This window comes from Oxyura jamaicensis, chromosome 7 (genome assembly GCF_011077185.1).
Source record: "Oxyura jamaicensis isolate SHBP4307 breed ruddy duck chromosome 7, BPBGC_Ojam_1.0, whole genome shotgun sequence".
Taxonomy (NCBI): Eukaryota; Metazoa; Chordata; class Aves; order Anseriformes; family Anatidae; genus Oxyura; species Oxyura jamaicensis.
The window spans coordinates 24318023-24344349 of record NC_048899.1 but is presented as its reverse complement, the minus strand read 5'-3'; the positions used below and the strand labels follow the sequence as shown (position 1 = coordinate 24344349).

At 40.5% G+C, this 26327-nt stretch overlaps 2 long non-coding RNA genes across 3 annotated transcripts; one reads left to right on the top strand and one right to left on the bottom strand.

Moving 5' to 3' along the window:
- The first annotated feature begins 123 nt into the window (after positions 1-123).
- LOC118169528 lies at positions 124-25607 on the top strand. Of its 2 annotated transcripts, XR_004752179.1 has the most exons (4): positions 124-628; positions 11029-11163; positions 20678-20769; positions 22186-25607. It is a non-coding gene; the product is annotated as an uncharacterized LOC118169528 (long non-coding RNA). The 2 variants fall into 2 exon arrangements; XR_004752180.1 differs by lacking the exon at positions 11029-11163.
- LOC118169530 lies at positions 6797-7669 on the bottom strand. Its single transcript, XR_004752181.1, has 3 exons — positions 7632-7669; positions 7053-7224; positions 6797-6937 (listed from the first exon to the last, which is right to left on the bottom strand). It is a non-coding gene; the product is annotated as an uncharacterized LOC118169530 (long non-coding RNA).
- Positions 25608-26327: the final 720 nt, after the last annotated feature.

Genomic DNA, 26327 nt, shown 5'->3' with positions numbered 1-26327 from the left:
GAGGCTGCGGTCGGCGAGGCTCCCGGCAGCTCCGCATCGGGGCCGGGGCCGGGCAGAGAGAGGCGGGGAAGGGGTGCTGAGGGGTGCCTAGGGGTGCTGAGCGGTGTGGTGGGTGCTGAGCAGTGCCGAAGAGGCCGCAGGGATGTGTCGGCTGTGCAAGGTGTGCGCTGGGGTGCAGGCAGGGCGTTCGTGGGTGGGGGCCATCCAGAGCAGTTGTGGGGTGCCCGTGGAATAGGTACAGGATGCATATCCGGGGGTGAAGGCATGGCACATACAGAAGGTGCATGAGAAGGGCTGTATGGGATGTGGAGGGGATGCCTGAGGGGCTTATAGGGGTGTGTGGGTGTGCACGGAGTGTGTACGTGCTGGCAATGGGGTGCCCCCCCAGGAACACAGGGGGCTTTGCCTCCCCACCTCACCCCCAGGGCCTGGTGCACCAGCTTGGGGCGTCCAGACCTGGGGTGGTTTGATAAACAGTTCACTGTTAATTGTATCAAGTGCTAAAGTAGTGCCGAAGAAGAACAGATGAGAGATGGGGACAAAATGAAACCTTCTCCACAACAAGACCTTACTGCTGCTCCCTAAGGTGGAATGAGAGACCCTGAAGAGAAGGAGCAATAAAAGCCAGGTAAGTGGCAAACTTAAACCACTTCCTATTCCAGTACTTTTAAAGGTTTTTACTTACTCATTTAAAATAAATAAATAAATAAAAAAAAAGAAAAATAAAAAAAAAATCTGACTTTTCACCTGAAATGAATTTATAGTGAGGTAATACAAACACGTGGGGATAGATGTACCAAAAGCCCAGGTTCCAGGGATAAAGCCTCACCTTTCCATCATCTTGCATTCTTTAGTGCTGCCGTCAAAGTGCTGCTACGAATCCTGAAAGTGGTTCCTAGCTGCTACGGAAAAGGGAAGGCACAAGCTGCAGAGGACTGGGCTCTGAAATGCCTCTAGGGGCGATGGAGCAAACCACAGTCCAGGCTCTAATTCTTTCCTCCCACCCATCTCTTTTTCTGCTAAACAGCGGCCAACCCAGAAAAATGTGGAGAAGAAAAGGAAGTCACAGCAAAGCTGCAATTTGCTGCCTTAGTGATAGGAGTTTTACATTGACAGAGACCTCAGTGTTTTTCATTTTGACCCTGAGGTGATTTTTTTCCGCCACCAATAGAGGATGTACATGTCCTGCAACCTGACTAGAAGATAGGACAAGATGCTGCTTTTTCCTGGTACATCATCTGTCTTACTGAGCACAGCCTCTGCCAAGGGTGAAAACATCTACCAATATGAGCATATGAAGAGTCCTAGCCATTGCTTTAGATTTTTCCAAGTGCAGTAGAAACTGAGTGAATGAGGAGGAATTGCTAGGAGGAAATTGTGTGCTGGCAATGATGCTTTTCTTACCCTTCATTCCCTTAAATTGACTATTTGCTGAGAAGACAAGATGCTTTCACTGTTTTAAAGGTTGTTGGGACTTTTCTCTTATTTTCTTTCTTTTCTCTTCTCTTCTCTTTTTCAAACTTGTATGACTGGGAAGAGTTCTAAAGTCTTTATTTCCAGAGATTCTGAATACCTCAGTTTTCACTGGCTCTGTTGAACCTCCCTCGTCAGATTTACACCTTGGTAAAACCACAGGGAGGTTTCAAGGAAACTTTAAGAATATCTAATATCTGTAAAGCCAGGCTTTTATGTCTAGGCTTTTTTTTTTTTTTTTTTTTTTCCTCCTCAGTGCACGCAAATGCACATAAACCCCTGATCTCTGCTGAAGTGTGTGACTGTCTATACTTGATCCTCCCCTGTTGCAAATGTGCATGTGCATGTGCATGTCATGGGCATGTCAGCTGTTTTAAAAGGAGGTGCATCTTATGCAATTGTTTTCTTTCTGCAGATAAATGATTATTTGCCATTAAAATTAGGAAAGAACACAAACCCCTAATATACCCTTGTAGAGCCTCCCATTAGCTTTCTTTGACCTTTTCCATGTCATAGCTGACCAAAGTCTGTGCTGGCAACATGTTTTGATAAAGTTTTCTTCTCAATATTTTTAAGTATCAGCTCTGAGAAGATGCTGTTATGCATCATACTCACGCTTTTCTCTGCTGATTTCTAGTCTAGGTTTCATGAAGCTCCTTTCTTGTAAACGTGCGCATGTCTTGCCAGTTGGGAATCGCTGCTCCAGACAATCTTGTAATAGCATCACTGTCTCTGCTTTCAATTTAAAATGATTGCTCAGGCATTAAACACTCACAAAGAACAAGGCCCACTGTTGCCAATGAACCCACATCTGCCTTCAGCTGGGAGGGAGGAGTAGGAGACACTTGAATCGGGATGAAAGCCACTGAGCTCCATAAGGAGAGCAGACGATGCCCCTGCTGGGTTTCAAGGGATTGACTCATGCTCAGCAGCACTCACTCACATACTTCTCTCTCTCTCATTTGTTTTCCCCCTCCTGTTATTTTGTTTGCACGAGTCAGATCAAGAAGTAAAAAAAAAAAAAAATAAATAAAAATGGGGGAGGTCCCATCCTACTAGAAACCAGGATGAGGTAACACTTCACATCCAGTCAGAGTCATAGTATCTCCCCAGCATCCTTGCTAGGGCCATTTAACTTCAGGCTGGGCCTTCGCTCCGAGGTTCCTCCAGGAGGTACAGGAGCAGCAAGTCAATAGAGCCACTTCTGTAAATGCTGATCCTAAGTCAAGACAAGCTCAAAATAACATATTATTATTCACATATCACATTTAATGAATGTTGCTGGCTAGAACAGGAGTGCATTCTCAACTGGATGCTTGAGGTTTTGTTTTGTTTTTCTTTTTTTTAATTGTAAACATTCTTCATGCAGCTGCTCCAGGGATATGTTTAGGAAGCAGTGGCTGGATTTATTTAAAAGATTTCAACTCATCTTGACCTACATTTAGATTTCCATAGTTTACAAGCCAGGGCTGTAACCAGCGAAACCCTCAGAGAGCTTATATAGCGTCTGGAGGGCAAGGCACAGGAAACAAATGAAGGATGAAGTTACCCAGCTAAAGTGTTTGCAAAAGTGAGTTACTGAGGCTGAACTATTGGTTCAGATGATTATCAGATGATTAGGAGCTCAAAGAACAGAGCTGCACACAGGGAGCAAAGATAACCTCTCTCCTTTGCCTTGTGCTTTCTTCCTGATTCATTCTCTCACTTGAAGTCATATAGTAAAGTCTTTTAGGCTCTTTTCAGCAAGAAGTTGAGAAGGTGCCTAACCACAATTGCAATTTAATACGTTTCTTTCTCACTTAAACTTCTGCTTCAGAAATTAAGCATAGTGCTAGTTCTTGATACAACCCCTTATTAACAAGAGAAACTGGTAGAATTGAAGATGCTGAGGAAATAACTTTGTTGGGAAGGAACACGTTCATCTATTTTCCAGAACCAATTCTTTATTTTCTCTTCCTGGAATGCAGGGGCCTATTTTTGCAGGGCATAAGCACTCATTTTTAAAAGCAGTGCAGCTTCTAGCCTCTTGAGATTAGAAAGTAATCTTCTAAAAGTCACTATAATATCTTCCCAAATCTGCAGGCAGACTAAATTATTATCCCCCATCCTTCTCGTGTCTTTGATGACTGTGTATGTCGAAGGCATTGAGAACCTTTGTGTTTCATGCTGCAGAGATTGAGTAGCTAGAGAGGCAAGAAGCCAGGAGGTCAGGCCCACTAGGTCAAGCACAATACAGTGCTAACACTGACATATAATGTTTAGACCAGCATCAGTTCACTCAGCTCAAAAGCAGGAAAAAAAAATGAATTAAATCTGTCAGCAAAACACCACAAAAGAAGTGTGTGCCCATCTGGTGAAATACACAGGTATTTGAGCCTTTACAAATTTAGGTTTGCTGGAAAAAGTCAACAGGGCTCTAATCATTTGGCTGTTGGGGGAAATTAAATTACAGGCTTGGAAACTCAGCAGATGTTTCAGTCCCTTGTACTTAGAGGTTGGAATAATGTATAAGCAAAAGGCATAAACAAGGAAAAGCTGGCAATTTCACTAATTTTAGCAGAAACTAAAATGTAAAACTTGTGTTAAAACCTGACATTTCTGTTCAAACTAGCAGGCCAAATATCTGGTCACACTGCAAAAATTCTTCACCATCTTTCTTCTAAAGCCACTGGCAGTAGCAGATTAGTTCCACTTTCATACATTAAAAGCATTAAAAGCATTAACTGCTACCAGCCCTTGCTGAATTAAAGCCATTAACTGAGTGCTACTGTATTCATGCAAGCCAGGTGATGGATAAAGGGAGGGGTTACTGTGTGTTACACAATATTTCATTCAGAAACAGGTGCTGACTAAGTCTGGATTGACCCTACAAATGCATGGATCAATATAAAGGCAATAGAAAGGCAACATTACCACTCTACATCATGCAGTTAACTTTACCCTTTTCTTCACAGAATGGAAACGGGCAGTAACTGCACATATGTGGAAGACTACAGCTCTACAGCATTTTTTTTTCTTTTTTTCCCTGAAGCTCTCACTTCAGCCAAAGTGAGTTCAGATTGACAGGGAGGTTCTGAGATGAATTGGTGGCTGGAGGAAAATCAGCAAGTATGCTTATTAACAATTTCTACCAGAGCATACTTATATTCTGCACAAGTAATGGTCCAGAACTAGAGAGCATCCATTACACAGAGTTGAGTTAGTGCCTGTTCCATACAGAGAACAGCCAAGCTAGCTATAGAGTATAATTTACTGTTATTACAACCCTCAGTCTCTAATCTCAGTTTCTAGCCTAAAGAAAGAAGCAGTGGTAATGGCTACATGGCTACAGCATGATTACAGAGATGTACAATATTCTTCTTGCCTTTTTTTTTTTTTTTTTTTTTTTTTTTTAAGAGCAACATGCACATAGTCAGTCTTACTCTTGGGCAAGAAAGAAACAACTGCTGCTCAGTCTTCTAAACTACAAATCCGTTATACTGAAGAACTAAAAGTAATATATTCAGGTGGTATATTTTAAGGTTGCCTAATTCATGGCAATCAGATTGCTGTTTGACAAAGCTTGTAGTAAGTAACTTCAGCACTTACAGGAGAGTAACACAGCATTTGTAAAGCAAAAGTCTGTGCCGGGAAATATTATATACCTCAACAGAGGAAATGCAAGAGGATGTTAGAGTTGTCTGGAAATGCAACGCATACCTGACCATGGGCATATCTGGGATTGCCAGCCACCCACAGCAGAAGTTCCAAGGAAAAAACTGACTACCTACATTTTGGAAGCAACCCTCATTCCGCTGTAACTATACCTAGCCTTCTGGATTTACAGCTAGACCTCCCTTGTTGAGCAGGTGGAAACATGCAACTTGTGGAGCTTGTGGCTTCACACAGGATTTCCCAGCCACTTTCAAAATGACTGTCTGCACGTCATTCTTATGTGGAACATGTGTCTCAAGATACCATGTCGAGATCTAGGGAGAAGGAAAGCAAATGTTTTCTTTACTTGTCCCTCTTTTGTCTTTTTTTCTGAGAGAAAACATTTATCCTTACCAAACGTAATGAGAGAAACGAATCCTGTTATATCAGTGCCCTAGCTGAGAGTATTGTCAGCAAATTCAATCTAGACTAAAAACTTGAAGTCCCTGTGGTGTGTCAAATTTCTGAGACTTCAAGCTAAAAAATGAATTTGTATAGATTAACTAGCTAGGGCTTTAAGATAAAGCTGGCTTCTCTGAAAGAAAAGTGTTTTACGCAGTGTTAAGTGTTCTGGTTCCTCTTTTATTCAAAGGGAGCAAAGGAGCTTTGTGAAGAGCCTTCAATAGAGTCTTTTCCTTTTAAAGCTGTGGAGGAGTTCCAGCCTGTCTGTTGCATTGGCTTAAACTTTGTTTTTCTCCAAAGCAAAAACTCTTTAGTTTTCAGTGGCTTCCACATTTTTTTCCCCTTCTTTTGTGAAATGTTCCAATGAAGTCAAGTGGGTTGTATTAACTGAACAATTTTCCAAACATTCACACTCAGGACCAAAAAAGGGAATATTTAATAAACAAAACCAGGAATATGTTGGAATGTTGATCTTCTGATGATCACAAGAATTTTCAGTCATAAGGTCTAATTAAATATCCCAAGTTGGAAGTGCTTCCAGTGACTGTTACGTCTCCTTGTTATCTGGTTAAATATTTTTAAGTTAGATCAAGTGGCTTCTGTGCCAAAGCGATAATGTGAATAACACACATGCAAAAGACTGCAATAAAATTTACCTAGGCTAGTGATATTTTGGCATCTCAAATTTAATCTGGCAACATCTGCCTATCTTCATGCACCAGACACTAACTGGCAAGGAAACAGCACTGTGGAGGTAATTACAGGTGCTAGTTTATAGCAAAATGTCTTAGTTTGAGAGAAAAAACAAACAAACAAACAACAACAACAACAACAAAAAGTCTGCATGGTCTAGTAAGGGAATTTGTACTACCATTGCTGATATTCTTGAATTTCAGTGCAATGAGTTTAAAGAGAAACAAAGACATCACATAGAATGGTTTTCCAAAAATACCATGCAATGTTATTATCTAAGAATAAAGCATTTTTTGCCAAGATTAAATACAGAAAACAGAAATGAAATCCAGAGATAACAAATGACTAATTAACCACTTCATCCCACTAGGAGCAATAGAATTCCAGTAGCACTCAGATAATCAGAGCTGCTTTCAATTAGCTGGTAAAACAAAACAAAACAAAACAAAAAAACATTTTAAGAGACAATCACTGCCTTAAGGAGTATCTCATCTAAGTAGACAAGCCAGACAAAGGAACATCATTGTTTCAGAATTAGGGAACTGAGGCATAGAAGAATTGTCTTGTCTGCAGCCAGTCTGTGGTAAGATAGTAATTGAATGCAGATCTCCTTACCACATGCACATTCTCCATGTATATTCCAACTGGTCAGCTGAAACAGCCTTTCATTACTGCTCTGTCAACATACCAAGAATTACACAAGACCGTGAACATTTTATATGTTTGCTTCAAACCAACTTCTCTTCCTACCGCAGCATTTAAAAGCATGTAGCCAGTGAGCAAATACTTACGTAGATGCAATGAGGTCCCAAACCCAAAGAGCAGGTCAGAAGATTACACTCCACCTGGAGACTCCTCCCCTTGCAAAGTTCTCACTGACTTCATATTTTGGACCCCCTGCTTTCTTTTGCAGGATCAAGTTTTTCTTTAAAAGATCTTTAAAAACACTTCTTGCTTTTCTTCCTGTCATTTATTTTAAGCCAAGATCTGCCTTCTCACTGTATTCTTATGGTGCCTTTCCTTGTGCAGTGAGTGGCACCCCTATCCAAACACAGCCACCAGTACCATTCACAAAGTGAATCAGACAATCATAGCACCCCTAAAGACAGCACATGCCATTACCATCAACCAGCCGAAGCCAAGAATTAGTCAGTCCTATTCATAAGTGTCAAGATATTCTCTGGGGGAAATTAAGCTAGAAGAAAGTTTTGGGAGAACAAAGGCAGTTACAGCCTGGCCACTTCTCCTAGCTCAGTGGCCCAGGTTCACGAGGCCATTCACAGGTAAGTTCTGCTTCTAGGCTGCAGTACAAGGAGGAACACTGCGGGCTCCTCTGCTCCTCCTGTGGCGAGGGCTTTTCTGATATAGACCTGTGAAAATACCTAACCCAGCAGGACTTGCAGGCCTCCTGCAATACAAGGAACCAACTGCCCAAAGTCAGACCTTCTGCTTTACTAAACACAACATTCTCAGAAGCATCTTTACCTTATAGAGTTGTGTATTTTATTCATACACATTTTAAACCACTGGGATTGAAGGAGAAAGCACTTTGAGACCAAACACAAGGGCCTCCATTTGCTCACAGGAAAACCAAGAAACTATTTAAAAATGTTGGCACATAGGCAGTGATGTAAACAGTGTTTCAGTTGCTGGAAATGAGCAATAGTAATAATAATAAGAAAAGGCAATAGAGAACATTTTGGTGCCTGCTTCTCTTCACTCGAAATCTAGAACTTGCTTGAACTTACTTTGCACAACAAGAAGTTCAGTCAACACAGGGGAAATTTTCCCAGTTGGGAAACAAGTCTGAGATTCCTTTGAAACCTAGAGGGGCTAAAGTAGGATCTGTTACCCTCACAGCCTCTGGGGTGATGCTCCAGGTACAAGCATTTGTACAGGAATGCTATAGGATATGGGGTGTGCTTACGAAGAAAGGCAGCCAGCTCAGCTAGAAGACTGAGTGCTGCTGGTGTCCGGGGACTTTCTCACACTAGTTCTGATCCCAATGTGTTCCATGACAGTCACGTCTATAATCCAGCCTTGTGCTGGGATTTTTTCTTAAACAAATATTGGCCACTGCCCATCTGATAAAACTTGGAAATGGAAACAGAAGAGTAATTTGCGCTGGCTTGAATTTTGTTCCTTAAAAAAGCCACAGTATCCCTTCCTCCCTTCCCTCCCCAGGGTGGGTTAAGGGACTCCTGGAACCAGGGCACAGGATCGAGCACTGCTCAGGGCCAGTTCTTATTTCTTCTTTGCCCCTGCAATAGGTAATTACAACAGCCACACTCCATATCACCAAACACCCAGTTAACACATCCTTCTGCTGTCAGCATCGCCCACTCACCAGAGGAGATGGATCTAAAGTATAACGGGTGAGAGTTACACTCAGGGAAGCCTCTTTCAGAAAACTCCCCTCCAGCCAGGCCACCACCGTGCAGAAGCCGCTAGCGAATGGGAGAACTGGTGCCCTGGGAGCTGGGGAGCACAGAGACGGAGCACCCGGAGCCAGAGAGCCGAAGCTGGCCGCCCTCTGCTGCCTGCTGCTGCAGCGGCTGGGAGCTTTGGAGCCTGGCAGGGCAGCATGCAGCTGAGCTTAGTTTTCATTGAGAATATAGAATGAATTAACTCTATCCTGAATACAATAATTCCCCATCTAGACAACTTCCAAACCAGCAAGTGGCTGGCAGAAGGAAGCGGTGAGCTCCATCTACCAGAAAATAACAATGATGGAAGTTTGCTGCATGAGCGTTATCGCTAAGCTGTTAGCAGTTGCAGAGCAGACAGCTGATTTTTTAACATGACACTTGGGAAACACCATTCCTTGGGCTGCTGAGCTTCTTTGCGTGCCTGCCAGCCTGGACAGCCCCACCAGCAAAGGTACAGCTGGGTTCTTGCACCCAGCCCTTCACCCCCAGCCTCAGAAGGGTTCCCTTCTCTGCTGCAGCCAGGGCAGGGCTCCCCGAGGAGAGCAGTGGATGGAAAGCAGCTGACTTCGCCACGTGCTCACCCTCAACTAAGTGCAGAAAGCCTTCAGAGTGTCCCTAAACTTTTGAGCTGAAATGGGGCGAGACTCAGCAAGAAATGAGTAACAGCCCAGAGGAGCACATAGTGCCAGGAAAGAAATGCAGCTCATTTCTTCTCAGATCTCTCTCTGCTGGCACTCCTGGCCCCACCCCATGTGCTCTGTGCAGAATATACCACACCTGTGTGCATTCTCTCCCACCACTGCTCTTCTGGTCCAGCATCACTATGAGTTGTGGTGCCAGGGGCAGTCTCTCAATGCCTCTCTTTCCTTTCACCCATGCTAAAAAAGAGGCTGTTGAAGATATATTTACTGTCTACCTTGCAGCAGAGAACCTGCAGACATCAGTTAGCATCTCTTTTCCCTGCAGCCCTAGGTGACACGTTGGATATTCAGCTCACTTCTGACTGAAAGGGCTACTTTTGTCAGAGCTGCTTTATGCCCCTGTAGTTCCTCCACTTATGGAAGCCAAGTGCGAGTACACATACAGTAAACACTGTTTTCACACAATATTTGTGCAGCTTGGCATCTGTACCAAGCTGTGCCAGCTCTGCCAGCCCCCAGCACCAGCAGCTGATCCTCAGCCCAGCACCAGGACCACCTGATCTCTGTCAGGCAGCAGCATCGCAGGATGCATTGCTGTTGTTCAGCAGATTATCAGCCTGATTCACGGGGCACCAGATGAAAAAAGCTTGCTGTTTGTCTCTCTTGAGTATCTTGATGTCTTGAGCAATTGTAATTTTGTTCTCTTTATATATTTATCTATTTATTTATTTATTTATTTATTTCCTGCAGAGATTTATCACACGTCTCGCCTGTACGGATTCTTTGATCTCAGAGCATAAGTGCATTCTTGCAGCAGTCTTTTGGAGCATTTATAACTCTCTCTCTTCTATCCAGCTTCTAACTTGCATGAAACTTTTAACAGCTTGATTAGCTTGTTGTTCCCTCACTTCGCATATTAGCTTGAATCAGACAGAGTTCAGAAGTCATTAAGGGGACACAGATAACTGGGATCTTATAAGCCTTGTTTCCTTAATAAACTAAATTAACGTTTCAGATGGTGTCTGGTTCTCATTGCTCACAGTCTAGACAAAACAGGCACATGCAGAGCAGGCAACGTATGAGAGCTCAAATTTATTTTTATCTTTACTTCATTTTCGCTGAAAAAAAAAAAAAGTTTCACAACAAAAATAATTTTAAGTGGTTTTGGGGGTAGCTCAAGAGAATGGTTACAGAAGTAGCAGTTTTTCCATTTCTGTGTTTCCAGATTTATTCCAGCATAGGACAATACTCATAAAAATTAGGAGTGCCTAAATTTAATTCCCATTAGATTGATATCCAGTGCACACAGCACTGATTTTGAAATTTATTTTGATTTTTAGAAGAGATATCTAAATTGTCTTTTGTGGCTAACCAGTATTCCTGCTGGTGCCAGATGATGAGGAAAAAACACATGATCAGATATTTAAAAGTAAATATTATATCAGAGGTGCACATCAATCAACAATCAAAAAAAAAAAAAAAAGAAGGATAAAATCAGACAAAGGGGTAGCTTTGAAGCATACTCCAATGTCATGGCTGAAGGACTCCATCATCATTCATAAAAAAGGAACAAAGATGGGTATTGCTTTATTAGCGCTCATAAAAACTGGATGTGCAGTGAGACAGTTATAATAAGCTTAATGCCATGATTTAATCCATATATATATATATATATATATATATTTAATTTTTCACAGAAGCACTAAAGCTAATATATACTGGCATTAGCTTCAGTAATTACTCTATGCAGGTGCATATATTTGCTGTGCTTGTAGCCAGCTTTGATGCTGCTCCAACGCAAGCTGTTAGCAGGGAAAGGAAGGCAGCTGTGGGTAGGTATTTTGTACCTGGCATTCATTAAGACTTCCAGTATATACCCCTGCTGGAGAAGCTGGAATTTGACTCTGATGAAAGTGTGTACTTTGTGGATTTCATTTCTGGAAGTGCTCCTCATACTGAAAATGGTGACTAATGCTCTGTTATTCCACCATAAAGATTAACAAAATATTCAAGTCTTTTCAAATAGTGTTGTGGCTGTATTTTTTTCTTCCCTTGATGCATACGTATAAAAATATACATGTGTGTCTAAGTGAGTGAGTGTGACTGTCTTTAGCACTAAAGCAATATTTAGTCATTAAGCAGAAATCTGGAGAAAGGCTGCTAGCTTTCCTCTCTAACCTTCAAAACAGACCAAGATGTCATTACAATGCAGATGTCAACTCTGATTATTATTTTCAAAAACAATTGTTTTGAATGAGCTTGAGGTATTTGAAGATTGATAGATGTGACAGCTCAAAGGGCGTCATAGTTTTGGTGTACTGCAGAAATAAAGGATTGAAGCATAAATATCTTAACAGGCACATTCTTCCAATGAACACTATTTTCAAGCTTTTCCCACAGTTTCAGATATGTACTAACCACAGCTTGCTTACATCCCCAGACCTCTGATGTCATCCCATCAGGATGGATGTTTCTACTGGAGTGCTGCAAAATGTCCAACTGTAAAAATGAAGTAACAAAAGGCCCCAAATGAGGCAATATTAAAGATGTGAAATTCACATGAATTATGGTAATATTCAGCTATTTATCAGTATGATTGTTCAACTAATAAAGTTCAATATTTCTCCCACTCTGTTATCTAGTTTTACACATCAGGTTTATCCATGTCTCTTGAAGGGTATATTGAGATTTTTATGCTTTTTTTTTTTTTTTAAATTGTTGTTTGTTTTTAAATGTGAATGCATTTCTGATGCATTTTAATTATTCTTAAATCAGATTATTGCTCAGGCTGCTTAACTCACTAATAGTACTGATTTAGCACCCTCATGGGCCGCCTTCTCAGACTGAAAGAACAACTCTGCTGTCCACCTGCAAATTCTAGAAGGCGTGAGAAACAGAAGAGGAATGGACATTTCCAGACTTAAAAGAATGTCTCCAGACTTGTCAGTTCCCATAGCTTTTGTAGGTGTTACAAAATACAGTTATATTTTTATCCTTTAATGAAAAAAGAGGGAGGTTTATTACCAGCCATATTTCTGTAAATACATCTAAGTTGGAAATCATTCCTACTTCAGCTCAAAAATTGCAATAATTTCACCCTAAATCATCCACAACACTGGAGTTAAAAACAACGAAAAAGGACTACAAAATCTATCCACAAAATAAACTGCAGAGAAAATCCCTTGGCCAATTAATTCTGTTGCCAGAATTTTGTTTTGAACTGGAGTTGTTTGACATCTTCATATGTTGTATATCTTCCTTTTATCCTGGAGCATTTGTTCATTGATAGCATAAATATGTCTCTCAGGTTAGCTGAAAATTGGAAGTTGGAGTAACTCAGTCACATCAAAGTGAAATGTTTTCACCACATCTACACAGCTCAAGAAACATTTTTCTTTATTATGGATTTACAATATAATTTAATTTGGGCATCTCTATGTCTCAATTTCCCTGCTTCTAAATGGAAGTTCTAATAATAATTGGTTACGTTATTCCTTGGCAATTTTTCTAGACGTTCAGGACTACAAGACTGACAGTCTTTTCCTCTATACGTATTCCCCACCTTCTAAAACAGAGTCTAGTTTGCAGTCTTTTAGTCTCATACCAATATGATTAATCATGTTGACTTCACAGAAAAATGGCCTTAATTAATTAACAGAGTAAGCTGGAGACTCCAACTCAGATCAAATTCCTATTCATCAGCAGAGGCATTCAAGTGCTAAATGATTTGCAACAAGTCTCACAATAAAAGCTTTAACATTTTTTCCAATGCAATAGATTATTTTTTTCCTGAGAGATTTCAAAATAATTAGTTAAATGTCTAAAGAACAGAACATGTGAATTAATTAGCCAATTCATGGAACTATGGTTTGTAGTAAGTTAATCTCATTAAGGCAAATTTAATGAAAGGTTGAAAACAACAATTGACCAAATATAACATGCTAAAACTGCAAAAAGAAATCTGCTTTCATTCTATACTGAGAACTGGTGAAGTATTAACAGATTGACTGTTGTTAACCTAAATTTACCTGAGGCTTTAGGCTCTATAGCTGCTCTTGGAAAGCCCGTTTCCTCTTAACACAGAATCCTTATCTGAGGCATAAGCTTTGTCCAGAACTCATTTGGCTTCAATAAAGCTGAATGACAATTTTTATCATTTTTATGCAGGTAACATCATCTGCTTTTAATGTGGCTATGCATGTGTGCAGTTTAGAGAGAAGGTAAAAAAGAAGGGACACGAGGATTGTAAAATGATGTATGGTACCAAAGAAAGCCTATCAGGCTGTCCTGTTATTGTGTCTGCCATTATGAGACTATGGAATAGCAGCTGAAACTTCAGGGCAAGGTATTTAAAACAGAATGAAATAGTGCTTATTATCCCAGAATATAAACAGCTTCCAAGGCACAAATGCCTGATAGCATTGAGGCCAAAAGGTTAAAAGGATTCCAAACCCAATTAGCTCCCTGTATGGGTGTTAAGAACTTCTCTAGTTTTGTTATACATTGTGTTATTACATACAGAACTTAAACTTACAGTTCAGGATATACCATAAGTTGTGTAGGGACTGAAAGTTTGACAGTAAATATAGAAGCTTTGATGCAGAGGCCAAAAACAGCATTAAAAAAAATGGAGAGAAAACAGAAAAATAATTAAATCTTAAATTTACCATACATTAATTTACAGTACATTGGGAGTTTTTGCCAAGTGGAGTAAAAATAATGCCAAGTGATTAGAAACAGATCTAAAAAGCAATGAAAGAAGGAAAACTTAGTTTTGGAAAATCTAAATCAATAGATCTAAGAGTAAAAGAAAAAAAAAAAAGTTGGGTAGGGGCTGCTGCAACCTGACTGACGAGGAAAGGGATTAATTTGCTCAGCAAGTTGGGTAAATCTGGCCTAATAGAGCAGTCGAACAGTCTTTAACAGTTAATAGTTAAATGGTATTAGATGATGGTTGTGGGAGTGTGGCCATGGGGGTTGACAAGCCCCATGGTTGGTGATAACATCAGACTCTTAACCATGAGGCCATCAGGAATGTAGAGTTTAGCTGGGTGTTTGCTGTTGCTGGGCAAAGTTGTTGACCAATGAATAGTTAGTGGAAAAGTACTGTTGTGGGGTGAATGGTGTAAGAAGGGAGCTTGTCCTCAATAAGGGAGATTGAAGTTATGCCCTCGATAAGAGAGAGTTGAAGTTATGTCGTCAATAAAGTAGTAGCAGTTACTGATCCTAAAAGAACCCTCGTGTCCGTGTGGTCATTATGCCACAGATGGTGATCTAGTGCTTCCTGGTGTCACTGTCTCTCTCTCTGCTTTCTGGGCCTTGCTAGAGGGCATTATTAACATCTGGCTTCTCTGTATCTTGGAAGATCACAGAATCACAGAATAGCCTAGGTTGGAAGAGACCTCCAAGATCACCGAGTCTAACCTCTGACCTAATGCTAACAAATCTTCCACTAAACCATATCCCTAAGCTCTACATCTAAAATGATGTCACTAGTTGTCAAAATGACCTTTACAGATTGATGGGAAATTATCCCATCTCCCAGCATCCTAGATATGCCTTGGGTTGCAGGCACCCAAGGGCATTATATCTTCACTACCATTTTAATTAGATTTGATGTTTCCACAGAAACAGCATACCTCATGCCTGCTAGAGCTAACTGGAATCCTTCATAGGACCAGGCATGCTTAAGCAGAAAACAAAAGCATTCTAGCAATGACTCAAGATAAATTTACAGTGGAGAAGCCTAAAAGTAATAGAATATAAATTCTGGTGATACCTAGATGTGAAGTGCTCCCTTAGATGTTTCAGTGACTCAGCCATCCTGGAAATGGAGGGAAATTATCTAACCAGCCAGATGTCTGCTACTATTGATTGCACAGAAACTAAGATAGAAATGTTCTCCCTCTCTCATCTGTTTTTTTTTTTTTTCTTTTCTTTTTTTTTTCTTTTTTTTCTCTCTTTTCACTCAAATCTTTTTAGTCCCAGCCTGACTTTCACTGCTATTCTCTGTACCTGTAATAAGCTGGGTCCATGCCCTTTCCTTGAGCAATGAGGGAGGGGATTGTATTCCTAGATAGGTGTATCTATCAAGATAGCAATTACTATCTTACCTTACAAACTTTAGAACATGCATTCATGCTTAATTAACATTTCAGATGATCAGAATGATACCAGGACAGCTACAAAGCTTCAAAAGTCATATAATATAAGAATTAATAAGTACATATATATTTTATAAAACTTACAGTATGCCCTTTGACCTCTTCAGGAAAATTCCATATGAAATCTAATGGTACAGGCAGCAGCTCCAGCATTATTGCTCAGCAGAAGTACAGGAGAAGGACTATTCCCAGGGAAGCTCCAGCTCTACAGGGGAATGTCTCCTCAGATGCCAGGACCATCATCTGCCAACTCACACTTTCTCCAGTGATATAGGGTATACATTATGGTGCTTCTCTTTCCCCGAAACATGTAACTATGCTGAAAAGAAAATAAATAAGCAAAATTCAAGTATCTCTGCTAGTACTAGAACTAGCAAAGCATGATTTCCTGCAGATTTGTCCAAAGCTCAGGTCAAAAATAGCTGGCAGAGTCCCACTGTCAAACAAACCATGCAATTGCTTAAGGAAAAAAGTACGTATGAAAAATCCAGATGAAAACAGGAGCTTAGCAAGAAGTTTAATAGCTCCTTGTCTGGACTAATTAGAAATAGTGGGAACATTCAAGGAGGAACATGAAAGTAATATAAAGTTGTCAGGAGCTGCTCCTAAGTGCTAACTACTGGGACCATTCAGCTACATTGGTATTTGCTGGTCAAAGCAGAATGTGTTTGGTGGTGAATGTGGTAAAGTTGAAGTGTTTTGTGTTTTATCTCAACAAATAAACCCAAGTACTCTAGGTCTTATTTAGTAGGGATAGTTAAATGGTAAGCAGAAAAGTGAAGGTGTAAGGTCTAGAAATTACGTGCTGTAGTTAAAGCTTTCTTATGTTTTCTTGGCTTGTTTCACAGGTAAGAATTTTAACATTTATTCAATTACTTGTTCTGTATTACTTAGATAAAGATCTAATCTCTAAATCTTAATCTCTAAAGCTTAATCTCTAAAGCCTTTGCTACACTGAAAAAAATATACTCTAGTGCAAAGTTGTATTTTATGTTACATACAAAGCCTCTTTAGAAGTATGATAATACAGCTTAGTTTTGAAACATGTGGCAACTGCTCATTTTACTCTCACTGTTAAAATGTATTTAGCTTTGCACAGATCATATCCCTGCCATCAGAGTTAGGTTAACAATTTATGTTTGTTTTTATCCACCAATAGAATAAGTGGTGGTAAAAGCAAAGATTTCACCTTCATAAATAATAAAAATGAAGCCCTTTGGCTTGTAATAGTGATGCCACACTGCATGTGTGATTTTTACAGTATTTCCTCAAAACTGGTCTTCTATTACTAGATATAGGTTATAGCTAATACATACCTGAAAAGGATAACACTTTTTTGTTGTTGTTGTCATCTTTTGTTTGCTTGCTTGATTTTTAAGAAAATATGGAAATAAATGCTTTTCATTCAAATCTGGATAGCCCTCTAGCAGTAGTCCTAATATTCCCTGTATCAGTGCTAGCCTTAGGTAAATACATTGGGACTGAAGCATGAGAATGTTGAATTTTTTTATTGATTATGGATGGAGTAGGAAGAACAAGAATAACTGCAAGCTTAGATAAAGCACCCCTTCAGCTATTAGTTTCTCTATGACGTAGTGCAAGAACTGCATAATCTGAGGAATATAACTCCAGATTCTAAAACAGAGACACAGAGTGCCTCCACAGGCTTGGGGCCCAGATACTTAAGCTGATCTCAAGAACACTCACTTTTATGAGCATTCTTTGGGGAACTTGGCTTGGAAATGCAGTGTCCCTGGAAGTTAGAGCCATGATTTATAATAAACTACCCACAGACATTCAGATGCCATTATGGTAAGAATTTGTTTCCTCCAGTGGATAACCAAGGTAGACTCTTATTCCCATAAAGGTTGCATTGGAAGGAATATGGGAGCAGAACCATGCCTGATATGATAAATGCAAGGAGAGAATTATGGCAGGAAGGAAAAGGAGAGGCTTTAATATATAAGCATAAAGCCACACAGATTAGATTAAGAAACATACAACAGTTTTCTCAATGGTAATGGAATGATGTCAGATTTGATCAACCATAAGTGTAACAATGCACAGAAGGAATGCATGAATTATAATCTTGATTTAAATGACAATATTTGCAAGAGGTGGATGGGAACAACAAGACTAGTCAATGTCTCCTTAAAATGTCAGAATAACTTCTTTAGAAACTAAAATTCTGCAAAACCACAAACATGAAATCTTTAATGACTAGGCGTACTGCACAGCCAGACTGTCTAGAGCATAGGCTGAGAATGATCAGCTTCAAGCCTCGTGACCCAAGTAATGAATCTTCTTGCAAGCCTGTAATGTAATCTTCAAAAGGATATTTTTTTAATGATATTTTCTGGAGCACTGACTGATTTTTCAACAAAACCCCAAAGCAGTGCAAAATGACTTTCATTTGCAGTCCTCCCAGGTCTTTGTATAAGGAATCCTACTACATTTGAACTGAACTAAGTAGATTTCTATTTAAAAGGTGAAGAAGCTGCTGCTCTGTTACTTCAGTAAAGGGGATCCAGCTGAAGAAGCTGACTAGGATAAATGTCTAGACTTTTATAAACGGTCTCTGGATTTTAGAAGCAAAATGTTTCTCATTGTGGCTTCTTCTGTTGGATCAAATGACTGATGGAACTGTATTTGGAAGATGCAGCCAAATCCAAAGTAACCACTTTCTGCAGTTAGGGTGGATGACAACAACTTTTGTTGTAGCTGGGTAAAATACATTTTTTTTTTTTTTTTTTTTTTTAGAAATGCCCAGAGCTATTTACAAAGGAATAAAATTAGATCACTACCAGATAACATTTAGAAATGGTCCCTTTTGTTCTGTCATAAGCATGAAATGTAGAAGCCATGCAAGATCATACTTGAAGACCTTTGTGCAAGAAGGGGCTAGCACTGCAAGCAGAGGACTGTCCTACCACGTTTAGAACCTTTGGTGGAAGTTTCTAAGAGGGCCAACAGAATAGATTTTAAAAACATCTCAATAATTTTAAATATTAATAGTGAACATGTGTTGTGACTGCAGTTAATTAAGTCTCGATAAAAGAATCTGTGTGTAAACAATTACACACTCCCTAGAATATTTCCTGAGTGGCACTAACAATAGCAGTTCTTCCACACATGGCTCAGGACGGTCTGCAAGAAGGGTGTCTGAGGCTCCTCAGCTGGTTCATGGTGGTGTTTCCTCTGCTCAATGCCCCAGCCAGCTGCTAGGAGAGAGGCTCTGCTGTCCCCAACGTTCCCTGAGCCTGGCTCTCCAAGTGGTGCTTTAACAGGGATGATCTTAACCCTCATGTGAGGATTGGAGCTGGGTTATTGGATGGCAGAGACTAAAGTGAAATAAAGATGGTGATGGCATGTCAGGGAGTGTTTAACCCTGAGGGGTGCATTCGGTGAACACAGAGCATGAATGTGGTGGGGCTGTGACTCTCTGGTCCATTTGCTTGCTGCTGGCTATCGGCTCCATTGAAATCATGGTTGGCATTACTGCCTGCTCTTACAGCAGGAAGGTAGCTGTTGGCAACACCTTCAGGTGGAGCTTTTAAAGACTTCTTAACAAGGTGGTGGTGGCTACAGGACCTCCTTCAGGAATGTTCCTGGGAAGAACTCAACTAGGAAGCTCAAACAGGCAAATGCTGGTGTTTGCTCAGGATAGGGTACACCAAGGAGATGGGATTGAGTGATGATGTCTTTTCAAACAAAAAAGTAGCAAGTACTCTTGAAAGAACTCACTTCAAAATCTGCTGTGACCATATAAATCCTTAGTGAATGGCTGCTGTGACAGTAATCACTGAAATTCCAGCTTCATGATTTAGGGAAGCTCCAGTTTGTCACACAGACATTCATGGTTTAAAACCTGGAATTGGAGGCAACATTCCATTGTGCTTGTACTACAGAAAATGAAAATCATTAGCCCTTTAATTTCAAACTCAGGTGCAGGGACCAGTGCAAGATATAAAAATGCCATGGTGAAAAATTATTTGAGCAGAAACACCAATTTAGGCTGGAGACAACACTAGTGCTGGAGAGAGCCCAATATAATGGTGAACTGCTGCATCTCTGCAGGTTGGGAGGGAAGGGGGATGAAGGCTGAAGATCTGTGCAGAGCAATACTTCTGTGTCATCTGTCTGAAGTCCTGGGGGTAGAGCAGAGCCCTTGGCCCTGCTCTATTTGTGTTTCTTGGAAAGAGGGTGCTGGGGTAAGGGTGATGTTGGGATGATCTTAGTTCTGGGATTCAGTCTGAGAGAGAACTGGCATTCCCTAAGGAATAAAGAGAACCTGAAACTGATATTAAAGCTATTTATGTTCTACTGTATGCCAAGAAAAATATTTTACACTTAGCTTAATACCATAATCGCAAGTCCAAAACCATCACTGCTAGCTTCTAAATAGAGAACAGAATCTGGGAGGAGGCAGTAAGAAAATATATGTTTTGGCTGTATTATTGCAGCATGGAGGTAGCCAGAATTCATCACAGGCTTGAACAAAACCAGGAGTCTTAAAAGAAATACTACTTCTAAGTAGTCTTTAGACATACAAATACTTTAAGGGCCTATAAACCACATTATGTGAGCTTCAGCACAGATGGCTGCTACACTCTAGCTATAGTTTAAGCTGCTCTTTTTCTGGTTAGTGAAGTACCAGTTTTTACACTGTCTTTGGAGTATAGTGTAGAGAACACCAGTAAAAGATGTTCTCAAGGGTGCAAAAAGATTATCAGCATGTCTCAGTGCTGGTGAACTTGTAATCCTGATGTTGCACCTCATGACCAGGCATTGTGACAAGGCTGTTCATGATGACTGAAGACTTGTGTGTGGCCAGGACCAACATTTGAAGGTACAACTGGAGAACCCATGGAATAATACTCTCCACTTTGTGTCCTGATAAGCAGAGGACTTGGTTTTAACTTTGGTGTTTGTTCTTCAAACATCATGTGCAAGCTTTCACTGATTCATTGCTGCATTAAGTATGAACGCAGCATCTGTGTAGATTTACAATTCACATTTGACACCATCCTGTTTACATACAATTTCATTACTAAAAAAAAGATCACCATATACGTGGGGCACTTCTGTTAAATTTCTGAAGGGAAATCAGTACATGACTATGTACTATTGACTAACTCATATCTGCACAAAGATAATCTAGTGAATATTGCTCTCCTCACAGCTGCACTATAGTATACCAGGAAGACCTTTGAGGACTCCTGGCAAGAACCATGAAGAATTGCCAGTAAGTGAAGGTGTGGACTACTTACAGAGGTACCTCTCCCTTGCCTACACTGCAGTAACAGATGAAAAGATCTACAGTGACTGCACTTCTGAAAAATGTTAAAGACTGTAGAAATAGGGTCCATTTTCCCCACTTAAAATAAATTCAAAGACTGAAAACTGAGAAATCTGATTTCTTCTCTACCAAAAAGATTTCACAGTTTATGGACAATGTGTGTATACCATATGTATACACAGTGGTGCAACCATCATTTTTCTTTTAATTATTAAAACAAAACAAAACAAACAAACAAAAAAAAACACATAAACTTATTCTGAAGAAAGATCTGTTCAAATGTAATACTGATTGAAGGCTGGGAGAAAGGCTATGTTCTGTTCAGGCTCCTGCCTTGTTACAGCTCAACTCATAAGAACAGTCATGGAAGGTACTATGACCCTCAATCCCACCTTAAAGCAGACAGCCTAGGTCAAGCTCAGCGATGAAACCACATCTGCTGTTTGTTTGAGTCCCCTGCACCTAAAGCTCTGCAGGCAAAATCCCTGATTCACTTGTGTAACCAAAGACTACTGAATATCCCTGAGTCTGGCTGAAGAAAAACTGACTCAAGGACTTGGTTGTGCAATGAAATTACTGAAGGAATTTACTGAACTTTGGGGAAGGCAGACACTAATCTCTAACACTATTTGACTCAGCCTTGATCAAGAACAACTTGAAATGGCCTTCCTGAGCTTAACTGGAAACAGGTTGTTAATGTGGCAGCCTGATCTGCCTAGGACGGTTAAGAGCCAAATCTGTGTTTGTCTTTAATGCCCCTGAGCTGACTTTGGACATTCTGGTTCTGGCACAGTGGTGGGTGTGCAGAACTGTCCCAGCTGGTCCAGCACTGTCCTTAGATGTATTCACCCAGCACTTCCAGACAGTTGCTCCAAGAAGTTATGGAAAACAGCTGAGCAAAAATGTTTTTAACAGGCATTTTGGCTGTTCACTGTATAGCAAGACAGAGCTCGCCAGGGCAGCACATTACCATCAAAACCCATTCAGACTTGAATATTCCTCTTCTTTGTTTGGAGAGATCATTGAAGTGACTAAATCTATGATTTTTTTTTTTAATTGTATTTATTTTCCCCTCCTGAATCTGTTTTTCTAGCCTTCAGCCTCTAACCAGGGATGTGTTTCTTTATCTTCTTAGAAAAAAAAAAAAAAAAAAAAAAAAAAGATTATTATGGATGACTGTGTAAGCCAATGGCTTAAGAAAGCTGCTTGAGATACTATTAACAACCACTGTTACTTTGCAAAATGTATCATGAGCTGTGAAACTCTCCTTCCAGACAGAGCTGAATGATGTTGCCACTTGACCACAGCTGGTGTCCCAGGCAGTTTATTTACACATACAGAAGTAGCACTGGCTTCACTTCAGCAAGTAAGCATCTTTGTTTCTTATGCAGACTTGGAGAGGAGGCTTGCATGCAGTGGTAAGTAAGGCAGCAATCATCTGTGTCTGCAGGGAGCTATCACCATTCCCCGGTTCTCTGAATGAGACACTGAATTATAGACGCTCATCACCCAGGACGTCAGAGCAGGGAATGACATGCGGCTTAAACTCAGGTATGCTGGACACTGGAGTTTTGCCCTATCCATTTATTTTTCCATATGGAAGAGGGTGCATAAGGGGAAATTTACTGATAAGAGCTTGGCAAAGCATATTCCAAGAGTTCCTTTCCTTTCCTTTCCACGACTCTTGAAAGTGCAGATGTCAACTCCACAGAACACGCTCCGTAAAAATGAAACCCCTGTAGCTTGTCTCTTTGTGCTGACAAATCTAGAGGAGGCTACACGATGGCTAAAACTGCAGCTACTGAACTATTCCTTGTAAACTAATCCTTGGAAGCAGAGAGGTGTTTCACAGCAGCTATTCCTGAACATAAAACAGAACAATAATTTAACGTTGAATACACACATTTCACATATCCTTTATATTTGGAGGCTGATACAGTGGCAGACATAACCTGAAAGCAGCCATCCTGGCCAAGCTGGAGTGTTGTGCCGACCGCTTGTTTGGCTGTACGGTCAGCACGCTACCTGTGACTGAAACTGCTCAGCCCAACCAGCTGCACTCTTCTCAACTTGGCATCATAAATTTCAATTGTAAATCTTCTTAACCTCTTGAATTATATTATAAAATAACTTAATTTGTAACCATATAGAATACCATGGAAGAAAATCTTAAGCTGGCTTTCCCACGATCGCAGTAAAACAGCAGGTGTGGAAGGACAGGCCTTCAGACACGGAGGTGGTGGTTCCTTTTGAGCTCTCTGTGTTATCTCAGGGCTGTTTATGGTACCCTTCACCTTCCTCATTCAAACATTGTCTTCTGGCTACAAAAACTGAAGCATCACAGCTGGTTGTCCTTTGTCTGATCCTTCAGCTCTGAGGGAGGTCTCTGCTTTTCAAACTAGACAATAAATCTGCCTGAATTTAAATATATATATATATATATTTTTCCCTTAGAAACAAGAGCAAAATTTCATGTGCCACACAAAAATGACCTGTGTAGTTGACACTACAGTCCAATTCATTATTTTATTTTTTACCGATTCCAAGCTATCCCAAAGCACTCTTAACAAAGCCTGGGACAGATATGGGGCTGGAATTGCATCACAAATACACTTTGATTCCTCTCTCATGACTGTCTCCCGTTGTCGAATTGTGCTCAGAAACCAAATTCAACAGATTAATTGCTTTTCTTGAAGCAGTTGGTATGGAAATTGGATTTACAGGATTAAAAATCCAGTCCTGCATTCAAATAGAAAGTTACAGTTTTTAGCAAGTGGAACCGTGAGTGGTGAGGAAACAGTGTTTGGTGCTGGAATCTAGCCAGGTAATTCCAGAAGTTGGATCAGACTTAAAAGGTCCCCAAAGTAGCGTGGAGAGGAAGGCACCTCTGTTACTGCTGAAGAGCACTGGTACGTACTGCAGTATGAACTGCTCCAGTGTTCCAAGAACTGGTGTTAACAAAGGTGATGTTCATTGTGATTTGCTCCTTGTTATTAGGGGAAATGGGTAGAAATAACTCAAGCAGGTTTAGCCAGCAAAGACAAATCTCTCTACCCAATTACTTGGGATCTTCCTTGCTGTGTAATTCTCAGACTACGAAATTTGAGTGGTCAAAATGCTTCTACGACATACAAATTCTAGAAGTGTTTTTAATTTGGTGATTTATTAAAGGCAACACTCCTTAAATAAAGAGCTTGTAAGAAATGTTACCATTACTTGTTTTCTGTTGAACACCCCCCCCTCCCCCCACTTTTTAAGGCCCTGAATATTTGACCTTGCCAGCTGTTGCTTCCACAACATTGCAAATTAATAAATGACTACATACTTACATATTGGAAAATGTATAGTTCATTTAAATTCTTATAGCTCTGATTGACACATCTCAGTAAAAATAAAATAATTTTATTAAAGAAAAATCTTTCCTCCTATTTCTTCTTAGCTTCTCCTCCTCTAAGAGGACATTAAAAATCTGCTCATATCTCATTGCCCTAAAAACTTTTTGCAGCAGTCATCTCTTGCTTTGATAAAACTAATTTTTAAGGATGAGTAGGACAAAAATAAGATGCTTTAACATCCTCCCCATTGAGACAAAAGTGAATGAAAATGTACGAATAACATGCTCAGGCATCTTGACACCATGGCTGTTTTATGCAGATTGTAACTGTCTTGGGCCAGGACAAATATCCTCCTTCAAAACAAGTAACTGTAAGAAGAAAACTGGCTTGATTTGTGTAGTAACGAATGATTTGCAATCTTTTGTCAGCCTTCTTGTGAGTTTTAAAGACTAGAATTTATCATAGCTTCTCTTTAATCTATGCTATAATCATAGCTTAAATCTTGCTTTGCTTCTTCTCTGAAACTGCTTTTAAATATTTAATTAAAATATGTTAGCTTTCATACCATCAACCTTATTTTGAATCTGAGCACAAGTAGTGTGGAGAGTACTAAGATTTTCGGGCCAAGCCTTAAAAGCATTCTAAATCACTGAAGTCACTATTTAGTCTAACTTTCCTTTTTCGAAGTTGGAGTGCCAGTTGGCTTTTTTTTTTTTTTTTTTTTTCTTTCTAGTATGCATTGTCTTCATACCTTCTCATTGCCCAGTTACCAGGAACTAAAATAACCTCAGAACTTCTACACAGCACAATGTATGCATGGTTGGCACACCAACTTTAAAACATGTTCATTCAAGTAGCTAACCATGGAAAGAAAAACTTCAAACTGCTAGGAAGTGATACCTGTATCCTACAAAGAAACATAAGGGAAAAGGCCAGCACCAGCTTCTAAGGAAAACAGAACAACCGCAAACGCTGCGGAAAAAGAGGTCTAAATTCAGGTCCTTATAGTGCTGTTCCATTTCCAAAGAGGCCTTCCCTGAAAAACCATGAGCCGTGAAAAAACACCATTTCAGTGCTGTTGTGTGTGCAAGAGGAACAGAACAGTAGCAGTAACATAACCTCTCTGTATCTCAACTTCAAATCTTTCCTGATCCACATTCTTGACATCAAGATCTGGAAATACCTATCAAGGAGAATGAGGGACTGGAATGATTCTCTGCTCTGCTCCCATTCCTGTGTAAGTCAAATTGCATGACTCAGCCCAGACTCTATGGCCAGTAGATATTTGACACCTCAACAACTATTCTGTGTATTCTAGCGCTTTACTAACTGTTCTGGTTTGCCAGCTCTAAATAATGCCCAATTCTTCTCTTTTATATTAACTGAAGCCTGTTACTGCTTCTGTTTCTTAGCACCAGTGTTTTGTGTTTATGCACTGGTACTATATTCAAGATAAAAGAAGCAACAAACAATCATCTGGAAGAACTATAACCTTTAACAGAACTGTAAAACAAAACAGAACTCTGAAGGTTCTGGACTCTCCACTGTGATGGTTTTGCTCGGGTGGGCGACCGAGCTCCACCACAACCGCTCTCTCACTCCCCCTCCTCAAAGAGGAACAGGGAGAAAATACGATGAAAGGGGCTCAAGGGTTGAGATAAGGACGAGGAGATCGCACAGTAATTATTGTGATGGGCAAAACAGACTCAACATAGGGAGATAGTAAGATTTATTGCCTATTACTAACGAGCTAGAGAAGTGAGAAACAAAGGAAAGAAACCAAAAGCACCTTCCCCCCCCATCCACCCTCTTCCACCTCCTCCCCCCCGAGCGGCGCAGGGGAACGGGGGAATGGGGGTTATGGTCAGTCTATAGAAATTCTTTTCTGCCGCTCCTTCTTGGTCACTCTCATCCCCTGTGCTGTGGGGTCTCACCCACGGAATGCAGTCCTTGCTGAACTGATCCAGCGTGGGCTTCCCACAGGCAGCAGCTCTTCAAGAACTGCTCCAGATATGGGTCCATACCACAGGGTCCATCCCTCGGGAGCACACTGCTCCAACCTGGGTCCCCCACGGGCAGCAGCTCCTGCCAGGTCACCTGCTCCTGCGTGGTCTCCTCTCCACGGGCTGCAGGTCCGGCCCGGAATCTGCTCCGGCAGGGGTCTTCCACAGGCCGCAGTCTCCGTCAATGCAGGTCCA